Here is a 17,280-nt window from a genome sequence, read left to right as displayed (position 1 = left end):
GTTGGGATAACACCTGGTAATGAATTCGCCTTGCCTAGAAGGTTCAATGTGGTCAACATCGATAACACTTCACAAAACCTTCGGACTGTCTTTATCACTACAACAAGAACAAGAAAACTCAACAGCAGTTTATTGTGCCGTGGAATGGTGGAACCATAAAAGGTGGCAACACGGCTACATACACACAAATATAAATAAATATTCCATGTACTTTATTTTTATAATTCGATGGATTAATTTCAAAAGTATACTGCTCCGGAAATTTAAGTGTCAAATTCATATTAAAAAAGTACCAATCAGCTTATTTCCGGCCGTCACATGTATATGGTTTTACCATGGGTGGTAGCAGGCTCCGCCTACCACACCGAAGGTCCCACACACCATTCTTTTTTTAGACCAGTCTAATGTTCATACATTAAATTAATATTTACGCATTTTCTCACAATCTCACACAGTTTCACAATAAATATACATATTTATTACACACTTTCAATTTTAGTTAAATTTATTCTACACAAATCGTACTAAAGAACGTATTCAAGCGTTTGAAGCGCGGAAAGCCTTTGATCGCGACACACCGGCTTGTTGATCGACTTATTGAAGTATTGTATTCAGAGCGCATAAACAGTTAAAACCGAAATGAGTCACTTCGCAGCGTGTTCTTTTTGTTCTACCGGTATTTACTTTGCGCTTGCGATCGCACATTGAGAGGTAATTAAAAATGACGACACTTTCATCTGTTACTCCGCATTGTTATTGAATATGCGCACGAGAATGATTAATTAATAGACTGTTACTCGGGTTTTTGGGTGCGGTTGTGGCAACGAGCACGCCTACCGCCCTCTCTGAGACAGATTGCTTGATTTGAAAGTTTGTGTGTGTGATTTGGTTGGGTTGTAAGCTCAATGCACCTGCGATACAATTCAAAGCCTAAAATCGATTGCAATTACAAACAAAGCAATTTAAAATGCCAAACAATAATAATAGTCAACGATAGTAGTCTCGACATTCCTAGCATTTCCGATACCGTATTGTCTGATGTTTTTAGTTAATAACAAATCGTTTGTCTGGCATTTGGGAGAAACGTAAATATGTATGTACAAAAATCGATAAAACCATGGTAGGAACCTGCTCAGTATGTACCTATATTGCAGTCCTCCAATGAAGATCCCTAAAAGAGTAGTAAAATTTTTCTCATCGAGTTCCTGCACAATTTCGAACTAATTTCTCTCAACCAGGACTTGGAAGCTAAAGCGCAATTGAGCCGAATTTTCTTTGACCACAGCATGTATTTCGTTATGTCGTTAACTCCAGCAGATTAAGGGGCTTAAAATGCGGGCAAATATATTCGTCGCACTAGGCAACTGAAATCCAAAGACATGGTTTGAGCGATGAACAAAATAGTTTACGCGGCAGTCGGTATAGTAAAACGCTTAAGTCCCAGTCAGAAGGTATGCGGTCATGCGAGAACGTTTTGCCTACGAGTTCATGCAGACCTTTATCTATTCGAACACATCCATATACAAAAAAAGTGGCGTGTAGACCGCCTTTATTATTTCTGAGCCTCCATAGATGGCAGGCTGTATTGTGCGTGGTTGGGGTACTGGGTTTAAATAAAAATAAATGTAATGGCGATAACCTCCGAAGAGATCTAAGGCCGAGCTTCTCTTCCAATTCGCGTCGTGCTCCTCTTGATTATCCTCTTGATTAGCCGGACGGGACCTACATGTTTTGTGCCGACTGTGAACGGCATCTGCAAGGCAGATGAGTTTTCACTGAGAGCTTTTCATGGCAGAAATACACCCGGAGCGCTTGCCAAACAATGCCGAGGGGCGACCCCGCTTAGAAAAATTTTCTTCAAATTGAAAAACCTTATTTCTAAAATTTTGATGTTGCTTTGCCCGGGGTGTGAACCCAGGGCAAAAGGTGTGGTAGGCGGAGCACGCTACCATCACACCACGGTGGCCGCCATATAATTCTTGTAGCGAATGTTATCGATGTGATTGTTCTTTACCGGATATTGATCCGATACGCCCCACGCTTAAGGTAATACTATGTTCAAACACACACAAAATTGGCAATTTATACTATTTGGGCAATTTATTACGCAATTTGTCATATAATAAATTGTAATAATAAATTGCCAATTTAAAAAAAATTGCGTAATAAATTGTTTCAAACTGCAAATGCAACATTGTAAAGTGTGTTTATTGAGTATATTTTAACGTCAGTTACGCATGGCTGAACTATGTGGTTGGCTCATCTCATTTTATGTCTTTCTTTTCACTGTAGTAGGGATTGTCAAAAGAAGATGGCAAACTCAAAATGAAACCAAAACATTGAACACATTTTCTTACAACACACAAAAATTTCAAAGTTTTATGTTTTCATTCCATTTCATTCGCCTAATAATGTGCGTGTTCATTTTGACAGTCTGAACAAAGGTATGTTCTTGCTGTAGAGATGAGCCAACCAGCTATCAAATTACTAATGTGTAAGCTAAATCGAGTTGTATGAACAGCACTCAATTCAAATCGAAATTTCCTCAATTTATTTTTCTGTTTGAACATAATATAATAGGCACGACCATCTCGGGAACCATGTGCTATGACTACATCAAGCATTCTAAGTTTGTGGATTTTATTTACCTCTTACAAGCGGCATCCATACCGCAAGAATATTCTAAGCCCTTTAACCCGGTGAAGAGTGCTGAGAACATCTTCTCCCTAAGTGTTTAGAACTGGGTCGAACTATTTCCTTCATAACTTAAGTGTGATATCAGGTAGCCAATTTGGTGCCTACAGAAAATTGCCCTGCCTGTAACCTTCTATTACTAGCTGAATTTTGCAGTAATTTTCCTATCATCCATATCTTGAACTCCTCACACTCACTTCTCTTAGCTTCACACTTCCAATAAGAACCTGTCCCACCAATTTATAGGAAAAAAATTTAGAAAGTAGCTCGAGGCAAATTGGAAGAGAAGCTCAGCTTTAATCTCCTCGGTGGTATATCACGCCAAGCTATTATTATTTTAGGACCAACGACCTTCCGCAACCTGGCGTTAAAGACGCCAAACAAGATTTTGATATCATGACGAGGGCAGAAATTGTATACCTTTCATAATTTATTATAGCAGTACTTATCCGCGTCGAGTTTCTTCCTTACCATTATGTAGGCGAAGACAAACGATGTATTAAAGGTTTTCTTCATTGCAAGAGAAATATTTAGCATGTTTTGTAGGCGCCCAACGTCGGGAATGAAGGCGACAGACACTCTTGTTGCACTCTCTTAATATATCTTGAAACCATGAAACAAGTTATCGGTATTTTTAGGAGTGTACCCGAGCTATTTTCACAAACATAGACATAGAATTAAACATATGATCACTCGTTGCATATCGGCTTTGAGGTCTTTTGAGGGAAGCAGTAGTACATATCATTCTTAGACGCAGAAGAAAAAACCCATGTGTCCTTAACTCAGGAAGCTTTTAAGGAACGACGGATTGCGGATATTGTTTGAAGTACTTCTACCCTCAACATTTCTGCTATCCCCTGTTATTTCTGGAGTGAGTTTTCCTTCGGAATTCAGTTGAAGAAAGCTTTTTCTAACATCTTGCGCAACCAATATAAAAGTCTCTTATCAAATATCAGCTGTTCCATCAATCAATTAAAACTTACAGCTTGCGCTGCCATCTAGCGTATGATAGCAACTACCAGTAATGCAGTGCAAATATTCACAATAGTGCCATAGTACAATAGCTTTCTTTGTGTGCTCACAATCGTTTATTTTTAACAAATTATTTTAATAAAATATAGCTAAACAAAAAGCACTACGACCACAATTGCCTCCCCCAGCGGGTTAAGGGTCAGAATATAGCCGCGGTAGGTATGCCTGTCGTAAGAGGCGACTAAAATACCAGATTCACGGGGCTGTGTAGCGCAACCCTTCAGGTTGCCAGCGCAATATACAGCTTCTCCAAACCCAATTGTCAACCTCACCTATCCGCGGCGAATCCTGTTTCACTAACAGACGAGGCTCTGGCGACCCCAAGCTCCTCATGGCACTTGGGATGGTGAGGGAGGGATGGCCTGAAGGTTTACTGTGGCCATATAAATCGTTCCCGAGATGGTCGGGCTAGCACCTTAATGGTGTAGTGTTACCGGAGCGTACGGGATCTGTATCCGGCAAAGGACCATCACATCGATAACACTCCCAAAGCCTTCGGGGAGCAACCTTATCGCTACAACAACAACCACAATTGCCCAAAGCTCGCTAATAGCCCGTATCTACATCTTTACAACCAAAACTTTATTTATAGATTTGGATTCCAAATAAGAGCGAAAAAGGGATCCGTACATAAAAACAGCAATTGGAAAGAATATATATGAATGATATTATGAGTCGTACCTAAAATATATATATTGCAATCACAGACGATTTTAAAGGATTTTAGCACTGGGCTACTTTCTTGTAGAAATTAGAGGAAATTACAAACTCTCTACTTTCACGAGCTGCATATCTATGTGTATTACAACATCAAACTCATGGCATCACCATTTTTGCAAAAAATTTATTTATTATTGTTATTTCGATATTTGCTACCTACCCACACATGCTTACAATGACTGCAAGAATGTCACTATCAACATAAAATTCCATTTAAATGGAGGCGACAAGCTTATCGACTGTTTCTGCTTTTCAGTCGAGTTGGTTATTGCAATTGTTTTTTTTACTGAAATTATCCTTCTTAATATTAAATTTAAAAGTCCTTAACCAGTGGATCCAGACCTTTTTATAACTTTAACAGCAGGATCAGTGGGTGACAAGGTCTTCCACTATGTAAGGTTTACATAGGTTTTAGTCTCAGCATTAGTTTAAAGTTTTCTAACTTCACATACCAAAATAAGATGTTTTTTTTTAATTTCCGAATTAAATTGATAGCTTTGTGAAAAAACGTTTTCTCCAAAAGCCTTCACAATACCATCTGTGCTCGATGTTTTGAAACTAGTACCGTGAGCCACGGTACACTACGTCCATCTCAAGGATGATTGTGTGGCATGAGACGAATTCAGCGAACATTTATTATTATTAAAACATTTATGAAATACATATGTAAATATGCTTACAGATATGCTTGCAATCGGTGCGACTTCGAGTTTATTGCGAAATGTACCAATGAGTAAGCTTATAAAATATGCGACCAAATTTTACTATCTTATCTCAAAATAAACGTGCAGATCGATCGATGGGTAGAGATAGCACGAATTATGCATGCCATTGAATCACCGTCTGGCAATATAAGTGCGACAGCAGTTGGGGATACTTTTTAGAACTTTCAGGTTGCCAATTTGTTAATAAAAGTTTTTCCAAGATGCTTCTTTCAAATAAAAGCTGTCGCAGATCTACCAATCATACTTTGCCAGTCACGAACGATTGTGTTGAAGATTTTTTCTTTTCTGCTGCGATAAGAAAAGGATGTGTTCCAGTCACCACATAATAACAGCAGTATTGCTAAAATTCTAATTGATTGATGGAATGTGGCTGATACTCAAGCTGACAATATGCTGCAATAGCGCTGTGAAAATTTTTTATGTTGCGTTTGATTTGCATGTAATGCTCAATAGATTGTCATAAAAAGTAACGCTGCTACAACAACTTTAGCTCGAACACACCCAAGTTTTCTTTGGAATCCTCCCTATGTTTTCATGTTATTGTAGTAAAACTTATTAAAGGAATGGTAAATAGCCCTTTTCTGCTTGGTGAAATTTTATTTAATGCTCTCTATAGACCATCTAGACATTTTCAACCGCTTCATATAAGCATATGCAGATCGAATTTTGAAATGCACGAACCTCTTCGTTGTCTGTGTACTGACTTCAATTAGCACTGCAAAAACATTAATACGTGTGACTCACTCCACGTAATAAAAAAATATCTGCTGACTACCATAAATACGCAATGATTTGGGTGGGTGCCTTGGAATCACGTACTTTCCAACCATCCACTCTTATCACCAGCTCCAGTAACTTTGGGCGGGTGGCTGGGAATCACGTCCGTTCCAACCTCCCATATATCGCAGCCCTACTTCTTGTGTGTCAAATATACATCAGCTGCTAGAAATCACGTCTTATCACCAGCTCCAGTAACTTTGGGCGGGTGGCTTGGAATCACGCCCTTTCCAACCTCCCACACATCGCAGTCCTATTTGTTGTGTGTCAAATATACATCAGCTGCTCGAAATCCGTCCATTCCGACAGCATTAATAATCAATTCCCGTTGCTCGGCATCACAGTCCATCCCGACAACTGATTTAATAATATATATACAAATTTTATAATATAAATTTGTTCAATTTGTATGCTTCTGTAATTGATTTGTAATCCGTAACTATATTTAGTCTGATTAATTGTCAAATTTGTAGACTAATAAATAAATAAATAAATAGGCGGGCACAGCTGAGAAAATATTATGGGACGAAGCATTTTTGTATAATATGACCCAACCAGAATAAACGCAGTGTGCTTATTCTCTGGATCGTGTTGTTGAATGCAGCATAGAAATCCACAAATCTTTCGAAGATGTTGTCTGTAAAATACTCCCAAAGCGGGCATGCTTCTGCATCGTTTTCAGCTGTTTGATCCTTTTATGTTTAAATCTGTATGAATTGACCGGTCTGTTTAGCAAATCTCAGCATGAATTTAAAGGACATGATTTCTAATTACTGGTGATAAATTAAATTTCCAGCAATACTATGTGTTTGTAATGTTAACTTAACATCATATTGAAAGTGCGTTCTTTCTAAGCTGTGGGATACTGCTCCGTTCTGGCTTATACTCAAGCCTCTAAAATAGTCGTTTAGAGTCGAAGAGTAAATCTGACAATAATTTTTCAGCTTTCCATGGAAGCTCAATCTCTTCAAGTTACCGCGTAAATATTCATATGGAAGCGGTTGATTTAACTTTTTGGCACAGTACATTCGCTATCCTAGTAAAAGAGGTGCCTTCAAACGTGACATCGACCATGCTTTGCCTATCTAGTATCCTCCATTTTCTGTATAGCCTGTTCCGCTCTCTTTTCTTAGTAAATACTCGTTATAATAATGTCTCAACAGAGGTATTCTCTCTGTCTAGAATTCATAAAATATGCAAAAGTTTTCCATTTTACCGTCAAAAGTTTTCAACATGCAACAACAAAATACATTTGTGAAAAATTTTCTATGGTTTCTGCATTTACTTAATACTCAAACCCATAACTTAATTTATTGCTTTTTCACAATTCGCAAAAGACATAGTCAATTGGTAAACCAGGATATAGATAAACGAGCCAGACCCGTGCGCATCTCGCGCAACCAATATAAAAGTCTCTTATCAAATATCAACAGAAATCAGCTGTTCTATCAATCAAACATCTATAAACTTGCTTGCACTGCCATCTGGCGAATGGAAGCAACTGCCGGTAATGCAGTGCAAATATTCACAATAGTGCCATAGTACAAGTAGATTTCTTTGTGTGCTCACAATCGTTTATTTTTAACAAATTATTTTAATAAAATATAGCTAAACAAAAGCACTACGACCAAAATTGCCCAAAGCTCGCTAATAGCACGAATCCCCATCTTTACAACCAAAACTTTATTTATAGATTTGGATTCCAAATAAGAGCGAAAAAGGGACCCGTACATAAAACAGCAATTAGATATAATATGTATGTTTATTCTATAGTATAGTTTAGATTAGTTAAGTAGATAACGGATTGTGAAAAGAAATTAAACTAAATTTAGTTCATATCTCTTCTGTCAAATTTTTTTAAATTTCAATTATAGCTTTTTTAACTGGTCTCCAGAGATACGACTTTATTAACGATTTCGCTCAGATACGTCCCTATTAACAGAATGTCTTAAATACGTCCTTTTTAACAAAACTTTTAAGTTACGATCTTTCTATTCGGATAGCATATTAAGGATCTAGTGAGTACGCGTTGCACCAAGTTCACATATATAATTTATTCGATTCACCACTTCGGACCCATTGCAAAACGGATGGATAGTCCTCGCGTAACTGGTACGTTCCCTGAGTGTTGTATATTTGGCCTAAAAAACGTGGAATATGTTCTTCGTTTACTACGCTTACCTGACTGAGGGAATTGCCCTAATATTTTGAACATCCAATCTAATATCATCAAGTACTTCATTTGCCATTTTAACTTTATTTTTATTATTTTTTACAGAAACGACTTGCTTCCTTCGCTATTAGATTAGATTAGATTATTTATTTATTACGGCCAGAAGCCTAATTCGTAAATTTGAAAATATTACAGTTTTTTATCTTATAGCTAAGGTTTTACAATATTCATATAATTTTGTTTTAAATACTGTTATTTGGTTACAACTTTTTATATCCATAGGCAGATCATTGTAGCTTTTCAGACCCTTGTAGAAAATGTTCTGTTGATCAATTGCAGTTCTAAAAAAACGGCAATTTGAAATTACGTTTGCTCCTCGCATTTATGTTGTGAGTCTGCTCAACTAATGCTATATTTTTATTTAAATACTCAGGTACATTTCCATGTTTGATATTAAATATGAATTTCATGGAGTGGAAAAAAATCTTTTGTTTCACACTTAACCAGTCTAAAGTCTTCAACATGTCAGCCGTTCGTGCATCTCTAGGTTTCTGAAGAATAAATCTCATGCATCTATTTGTACCAAGGATATGAGCGATTAAAATTTTGAACATTACGTCAATAAAAGTAGATCTCAAATAGTTCCCATTTTATTTAAAACATTCCGTTTTTAATCCACCGTGGGCAAAAAACCAAAATGAGACCCAAACGACATTACTGCCCCTATTCCGGTATACAACTCAACTTAGTTGGGTTGTAATTAAAACAACTCAACTTTCAGACAACTTAAAGCTGGAGACATTGGTGCTTTATCGGTAACCGTATCGGTAACCTTTTTACAGCTGATTCGACCAACCTTATGAGAATCAATGCAATCGATTATTGGTGCCGCTAAGGTCGTAACCGTATCGTAGCCAACCAATTGGGTTTTGGTTTACCGTCGTAACGATAAACAGCTGATTACGTTAGGGATACGGATACAGCGATACGACATACGGCACCAATGACTCCAGCTTAACTCCTGTTTGGTATTACGAATTACAACTTATTTCAGTTGAAGTTGAATTGAGTTGCCAACTTCAGAAAGTAATGATTTGACAGATAAATGAACAGCTGATCAATTTGTGGCGGAAATTTAAGCATTTGGAAAAGTGGTTTTGTTATTACAAGATATTATATGATATGAAATCTATTTTATAATGGCGAAAATCTTGGTGATTGACATGTCGCGAATACGGAAAACATTCGCATGATCATTCCAATCCCTTAGAACTACCAAGCACCAAGTAAGAAAATGTTTAAGTGACAAATGATGAGCTTCAAATGAAGTTATTTTGCAGATTTTAAAGGAATCGTTTTGGTCATTACTAAACAAAATTAAGGACCATTTCCGCAAACGCTTTCGAGGGAAGGGGTACATTCTAAAAGTATGCGCTACACTCCGATTCCTTGCTGACGGCAGCTATCAAAAATGCTGTCAAAATGATTTTGGTGTGGACTGGCTTTAGATATTATTGAGGAGCATATTTGTGCGTAGTGGCTTAAAACCCAAACAGCAAAAATTTTATTTTACTCTAAAACAGGATTCCCAGTACTGATTGGTATCAATGGGACTGACGTTCGCATAATTTCACTTATTTTGGTTGCATCCGAACTGCGGCCAGCCTCGTCCAATTTCGGAATGTCGCTCCATAAAGTCAAAAAGTTATTCAATGTAATCCTTCTTTAGACTTTGTTTTTTCTATAAATGTGTACAAAATTGATTATTGTTTGATTAAAAAAGGTTTAACTAGCAGTTTTAAACTTTTTTTTTTTTTGATAACGTTTTATAATCCCCTGCATGGTTCACTTCTCTTACTCTTCTCAAAGGTCGTATCATAAGACGCGTTTCGATCTCTGCTTTTAGGATTCGAAAGCGGAAATTAAAAATTTTATTTCTGTCGAAAAATATTTACAAAAACTCACAAAATGGCCCGAGAGGGTCCGAAATATGAGGTCCGATCCACAGTTTTATTTGCACAAAACATCTTTTGCGTTGGCGGCCTTTGGCCGCGATTTGTAAAAATAACTTTGGGTGGGTCGAATGCCTTTCTGCATTAATGTGTACAAAAAATCCGGCAAAATACAACAACGACATGAAAATTTGAACCGAAATGATGACAGAAATTAAATTTTTAATTTTTGTTTTCGGATTCTTAAATCGGAGGTCGAAACGTGGCTTTTGATACCAACTTTGAAAATTTTTGTTAAAAATTAGGTGGTGAACCGTCTTGTAAAATGTTACATTTTTTCAAAACAACTGCAAAATTGCATGAGACAACTGCTAGTAATCAGTTGTAAGATTTTGACGTCTTTGACAACTACACTAACACAAGGTTGTAAACGGTAATGCCACAAAAAGTTGTTAGACTAGACAATTCAACCGACATTTTTTTTGACAGGTTGAGTTGTAATCTGTAATACCAAATTGCGAAATTTCAGCCCAACCAGAGTTGAGTTGTAAACGGTAATAGGGGCATACGTTATGCCTTCGTGATGCAATTTGGTTTTTTTTTTCGCCTCGCGTATCCATCGTTTTTTTTTTTTTTTAGATGTAATAATTGTTTAGCTATATTTGTCAGTAAATTTATATTAATATAGAAAAACCTGTTTGGTCGTTCTATTTTAAAGTTGAAAAGATCGTTATCAGTGCAAATAAAAGAAGCATACGCTGTTTAGACAACCCGACGTTTCGCTTGGCATTCTTGGAAAGTTTCTTAATTAAATCTACGTCTTGTTGATGGGTAGGTAGTCAGTATCCCTCCGAGATATATGTTATTATGGTGATTTGGGTAATATTTAAAAAAAATGCTTTTTGCCAGTCGTTTTTAATATAAGGGCTAAGTTTTTGAACTAAATCTCCGGTAGAATACATTGTAGTCGGCAGTTCTTTAGATATATATTTATGCTACCATTCTAATTTTGGTGAATATTTTAAAATTGAAGTCTTCTTGACTAGTTGTTTTTTTTTAGTGCGAAAGCAAAATTAGTCCTCTAGTATATACGTTCCTACATCACCAGAGGCCGCATATTGTAAATCATATTAAAACTAACTTCTTAAAGATCGCGGGTTCGAGTCGAGCTCAAGGCCTAACAATAATTAGTTTATGATATATTTTTTCTTAAATGAAACAATTGTTTAAGCAACTGCCAAACAAAAAAATTCTTTCGTCTATTCTAATTTAAACAATTTTTTTTATTTGGCAGTTGTTTTTCTTTCGTCTATTCTAATTCATGGCTCAACTATATGGTTGGCTCATTTCATCAGCTGATTAATTTTATTCATTTCACTGGAGTAGGGATTGTCAAAAGGATATAACAAGCTCAAAATGAAACCAACACATTGACAATAATTTCTTACAACACACAAAAACTGCTAAGTCAATGAAACATCTATAAATTTACATACGCTTACGCTGCCATCTGGCGAATGCTAGCAACTGCCGGTAATGCAGTGTTAGTTCTAATCAAATATTCACAATAATGCCATAGTACAAATTTCTCTGTGTGCTCAGAATCGTTTATTTTTAACAAATTCTATTAATAAAATATTGCTAAACAAAAACACTACGACTATTAATGCCCAAAGCTCGCTAATAGCCCGAATTTCCATCTTTACAACCAAAACTTTATTTATAGATTTGGATTCCAAATAAGAGCAAAAAAGGGACACGTACATAAAAACAGCAATTAGAAATAATATATAAGATTACGGTAATACTTTTTTTCAGTGTGAATAAAACAAGTCTAGTCCACTATTAAAGCCCAACGATCGTTTGTTTTAATTATTAGCTTTTTCTTTAATTTCTGAAAATAATTTAAATCTTTACTTTAATACCAATATTTTTATATTCAACATGCTTTGCACACAGAGTATATTAACTTTGATTGGATAACGGTTGGTTGTACAGGTATAAAGGAATCGAGATAGATATAGACTTCCATATATCAAAATCATCAGTCTCGAAAAAAATTTGATTGAGCCATGTCCGCCCGTATGTTCGATAAATTGAGTAAATATTGAGATATCTTCACCAAATTTGGTACACGAGCTTATTTGGACCCAGAATATTGAAAATGAGCGAAACCGGATGATCACCACACAAAAAAACTGATTGTTTAGTAAATAATACACCTAGAATGTTGAAATTTGACGTGCGGACTGTTATTGAGACTCTGATACAAATTTTTTTAAATGGGCGTGGGATCGCCCACTTGTGATAAAATCAATTTTACAAATATTATTAATCATAAATCAAAAATCGTTAAACCTATCGCAACAAAATGCGGCAGAGAGGTTGCATTTACTATGAGGCATGCTTTAGAAAAAATGGACGAGATCGGTTAAAGACCACGCCCACTTTTATATAAAAGATTTTTAAAAGGGTCGTGGACGAATAAAATAAGCCATACCTTTGCAAAAAAGAGCTTTATATCAATGGTATTTCATTTCTCAAGTGGATTTATGACAATAAATAGGAAAAACTTCAAATTTTAAAATATGGGCGTGGCACTGCCCCTTTTATGACTAAGCAAATTTTCTATGTTTCGGCAGCCATAACTCCAAGAAAAATTAACGGATCGTAATAAAATTGGGTACACAAATTTTCCCTATAGCTGGAAATATTTCAAAAAAAAAAAAAAAATGGACGAGATCGGTTAAAGACCACGCCCACTTTTATATAAAAATTTTTTGAAAGGGTCGTAGACGAAAATAATCTATATATATAAAAAGTGTACATTTTGATTGTCACTCCATAACTCGAGAACGGATAGAAAGATTGCCATGAAATTTTTAGGAAAGATACAGGAAGGAGAGATGATGGTTAGTTGATTTGTAAATCCCAAATCGGTTTAGCCATTCTTGAGTTATGATTTTTTTTAGAAAAATACTATATAAAAGAAAGTCGTGTTAGTTACACTACGCATAACTCAAGAACGGATGAACCAATTTGGCTGAAAATTGGTGGAGAGATAGGTTATAACCAGGGAACGGACATACGATACTTTTTATCCCGTTCTGGCTAGGATCTTGAGATCAAAACGTGGACCTGGGTAATCCTGGGATGTGTTTGTACAATATGGGTATCAAATGGAATCTGTTTATGAGTACTTTGTTACTGAGTATTTTTCGTATCCCTGGGTGACTCGGGTCTCGAGATATAGGCCAAAACGTGGACCCGGGCACCCCTAGAATGTGTTTATACAATATGGATATCAAATGAAAGCTGTTGCTGAGTGCTTTACTACAGGGTAGTTGTCATACCTATTGGTGACTAGGGTCTGGAGATATAGGCCAAAACGTGGACCCGGGCACCCCGAGAATGTGTTTATATAATATGGATATCAAATGAAAGCTGTTGATGAGTGCTTTAGTTCAGTGTAGTTTTCATAACTATTGGTGACTAGAGTCTCGAGATATAGGCCAAAACGTGGACCTGGGCACCCCTAAAATGTGTTTATACAAAATGGATATCAAATGAAAGCTGTTGATGAGTGCTTTAGTACAGGGTAATTTTCATATCCCTGGGTGACTAGGGTCTCGAGATAAAGGCCAAAATGTGGATCAGGGTAATACTAGGATGTGTTTTTACATTATGGGTATCAAATTGAAGCTGTTGATGTGTGCTTTAGTGCAGAGTAATTTTTATATCGCTGTGTGACTAGGGTCTCGAGATATAGGCCAAAACGTGGATCCGGATACCACTAGAAGGTGTGTGTAACATGGATAGCAAGTGAAAGCTGTTGATGTGTGCTTTAGTACAGGGTAATTTTCATATCCCTGGGTGACTAGGGTCTTGAGATAAAGGCCAAAATGTGGATCAGGGTAATACTAGGATGTGTTTTTACATTATGGGTATCAAATTGAAGCTGTTGATGTGTGCTTTAGTGCAGAGTAATTTTTATATCGCTGAGTTACAAGTGTCTTGAGATATAGGCCAAAACGTCGACCCGGATACCTGTACAATGTGTGTGTATTATGGATATCAAATGAAAGCTATTACTGAGAGCTTTAAAGTAATTTCCATTGTAATATTCGATTTAGTATCATCAACCTGGCAAAACTGATAAATAAGCATGCGAAGCCGAAATAAAGACATGAATTAAAAATACCCACATACCTATATACATATGTACCTATGTACGTCCTATTCGATTTGCCTGTATTAGTATTTACGATCCTTTTTTCCGGGAACTAGCCCAGAGACGGCTGGGACTGGGATTAGGACCACCCTCTGGGACTGGCAATAAGAGATGAAGGAGAATGAGAAGAACTTGAGAGAAGGGAAAAGAGGGTAGGAGAAGGAGACTGAGAAAGAGATAGAGTGAGACGAAATAGAGATAGATTAATCAAAAAAGACGGAGGGAGGAGTGAATAAAAGATTAAGAAAAATATAAGAGGGGGGAGGCAGAGTTAGACGGAAAGAGCTTATTAAGATGGATGCAGATAGACCAAATTTAGGGCAGAACCACGTCTGCCTGGTCTGCTAGTAAGCTATATCTTAGCGAAAAAGAGCTTTGTATCAATAGAAATTTACTTTCTAAATTGAATTATAACATTAAATTGGAAGACTAAAATTTTTGAAAATGGGTGTGGCACCGCCCCTTTTATGACTAAGCAATTTTCTATGTTTCGGGAGCCATAACGGGAAGAAAAATGAACGGATCGTAATGAAATTGTGTACACATATTTTCCTTATAGCAGAAAATATTTCTAGTAAAAATGGACGGGATCGGTTAAAGACCATGGCAACTTAGATACAAAACAAGTGTAAAAGGGTCGTAGACTAGAATAATAAGCTATAACTTAACAAAAACGGGCGGTGCCACGTGTAATGTTGAAAAGTAATTTATCTGAAATGAAATTTACAATTTAAGCTCACGCTGATTATATAATGTTCAGTTACACCCGAACTTCGACACCTTGACTTGTTTTTTAATTTCATTTTCTGTATTTTTTTTTTTTTTTTTTTTTTTGTACACATTGCACACAATGGGTCATATCTATAAATACTAAGCAATTGCTTTTCCTTAAAATTCTAAGCCGTTTACTAAAACTTTGTATATTTGCCCATGCAAATAAATACGTACATATGTACATATATCAGAATTTCAAAAAAGCAAAAACAACTGTTTCGTTCTTATAAAAAAGGCCAATATTTCACACTTCGTCAATATAGATAAACAAATATACTGATACTACCCCGCCCTTTATGGATTATGAGTATTTCCCCCAGTAGTAACTGTTGTAGATCCACCCCTGTGTTTATGTATATACTTATATGGATGTGTTAAGAACTCATTTGCACCCGCTGCCACCCACACGCCATCTATTTTGCATAGCAAATCACTTGCTCTGCTTAAGCGCACACACAATTGTGAAGTAGTAATTTTAATAAAAAACGAAAACTAGCAAAAGCAAAAATTTAATTTGCATATTTTTAGGAAAATATGTTTGCATGTATGTTTCCTTCTTCATATTTCAGTTTATTCGCTAATCCTATTTTACACCACTCTAGTACAAAAGGGTGCCGTTTTTTATAAATTTTTTTTTTTTTTTTGCATTGGCACGGCCCCGCCCGTCGTTGCGCATTAAAGAATAAAGTTTGCGATTGTAACCGCACTGCTACCAGCCGTTGTAGTAATTCTACCGTCGCCCGGTACCGCCCCATATATGTTCAAATTCAGCAGCTATGTATCCCAAACGTGTTGGTGCTACTGCGGTACAATTTGCTATGCATACAAACATATCTACATTTGATATGTACATCACTAACACTTTGCTTCTTTTCAAATAAGTTGTTTAATTTTCTTTTTTCACAATTTTGCAATTTGTTTAACATTAAACGAGAGATGCAATTTTATTTATTTTTTCGTGTTGTTATATTGGAAAACGCGTATGCGATTTTCACTGAATACACATCTGGCGTTTCCACCTCACCCAGAATGTTGCGCCTAGCGTATATGTAATTGTGTGTGTGGTATGTATGGTTGGTGGGTGCACGATTTTGCGGCTGGTAGCTACACAACGCCGTTCACTCTTCTTTTATTTTTTTCACACATTTTACTGCAATAATAACATTTGCTTCTATTACCGTTATACACTTGCACGTTTTACCAATTTCTACTGATAAATTTCAATTGGTTAAATTCGATTCGCTGGAGTTATTCACAAATTTATTTGAGCACACGATATTTTTGTCTAACCCGCCCGAACTTTTTCAATTCTGCTGCTGCAAATTGCTCCTTTGTGTGGTTGGGCGCGCACTCTCTCGTATAGCGTATTTTTTCTCACTTTTTTATTATTTCCTTATTATTGGGCGCTCTCTTTTTCTCCCTGACATTACATTTGACAGTTGGTGCTCGTTCATTTCGAAATCGATATTCGATTTTTGCTGTAAAAGCAATTGGGCGCTGCCAGATTTGGGTGCAATTCGAGCTGCCATACTAAAATTTGTTTGCTACACTGAAAACGGTTATGTTGTTGATTTATTCCTTAGGCCTCTTTTTCAGTACAAGTATAAGTTTAAACCCTAGTTAAAGTTGACTAGAGTTTAACCTTGCCACTTTGTTCGATAACATACAATTTTGCTGCTCATCTCAGCTTAAGCGGCCGAAGTGACAGGGTTAAACTCTAGTCAAATTTAACTGGAGTTTTAACTCGCACTGAAAACCTCGGCCTAATTGGAAGTAAGGCATCGAATCCTGAAGATCTTTTCCATACCCGGGATTCTGGCATTTGATATTAAAAATTCCAGGATCCCGGGATTTTTCGGTATTGTTCAGAGATGGTTACCTTTGTATTTTGGTTCAGAAATAATTATGTAATTTATACAAATATGAGTAGTTTACCAAAAATAGTTTATTTCAGTCCTATGTTTTAAAACGAATTCAAAACAAATTTTGTTATGAAATAAAAAATTAGTTCCATATGAAACTATTACATAAGAAAATTCAGCCAATTACAAATACTTTCTTATTCTAAAGAAAATATCCTTCATCATCTGAAGTAATATCTTAGAGGTTGTTGTAATTATACTCAATTTCCAAATTGGTGTAACGTCTACAGAAGTTGTATTTTACCAGGAAAAGAGGACTTCCCGTGAATTGAAATTGATA

The 17,280-nt window shown here is 36.2% G+C and overlaps 1 protein-coding gene across 5 annotated transcripts in view; it reads right to left on the bottom strand.

The window, feature by feature from the left end:
- Galphao (G protein alpha o subunit) overlaps nucleotides 1–16,432 on the bottom strand; it is a 251,069-nt gene extending 234,637 nt beyond the window's left edge. For 4 of the 5 annotated variants that reach the window (XM_067776224.1, XM_067776228.1, XM_067776231.1 and 1 more), the window contains exon 1: nucleotides 16,257–16,432. The gene's annotated coding sequence lies outside the window, so the exon portion shown is untranslated. Of the gene's footprint in view, nucleotides 1–487; nucleotides 733–16,256 lie in introns of those variants that run through there. The other variant, XM_067776227.1, reaches the window with a different exon arrangement.
- Between the last annotated feature and the right edge of the window lie 848 nt (nucleotides 16,433–17,280).

This window comes from Eurosta solidaginis, chromosome 3 (genome assembly GCF_040869045.1).
Source record: "Eurosta solidaginis isolate ZX-2024a chromosome 3, ASM4086904v1, whole genome shotgun sequence".
In the NCBI taxonomy this organism is placed as follows: Eukaryota; Metazoa; Arthropoda; class Insecta; order Diptera; family Tephritidae; genus Eurosta; species Eurosta solidaginis.
The sequence above is the reverse complement of the archived record's forward strand: the minus strand, read 5'-3'. Positions and strand labels throughout refer to the sequence as shown.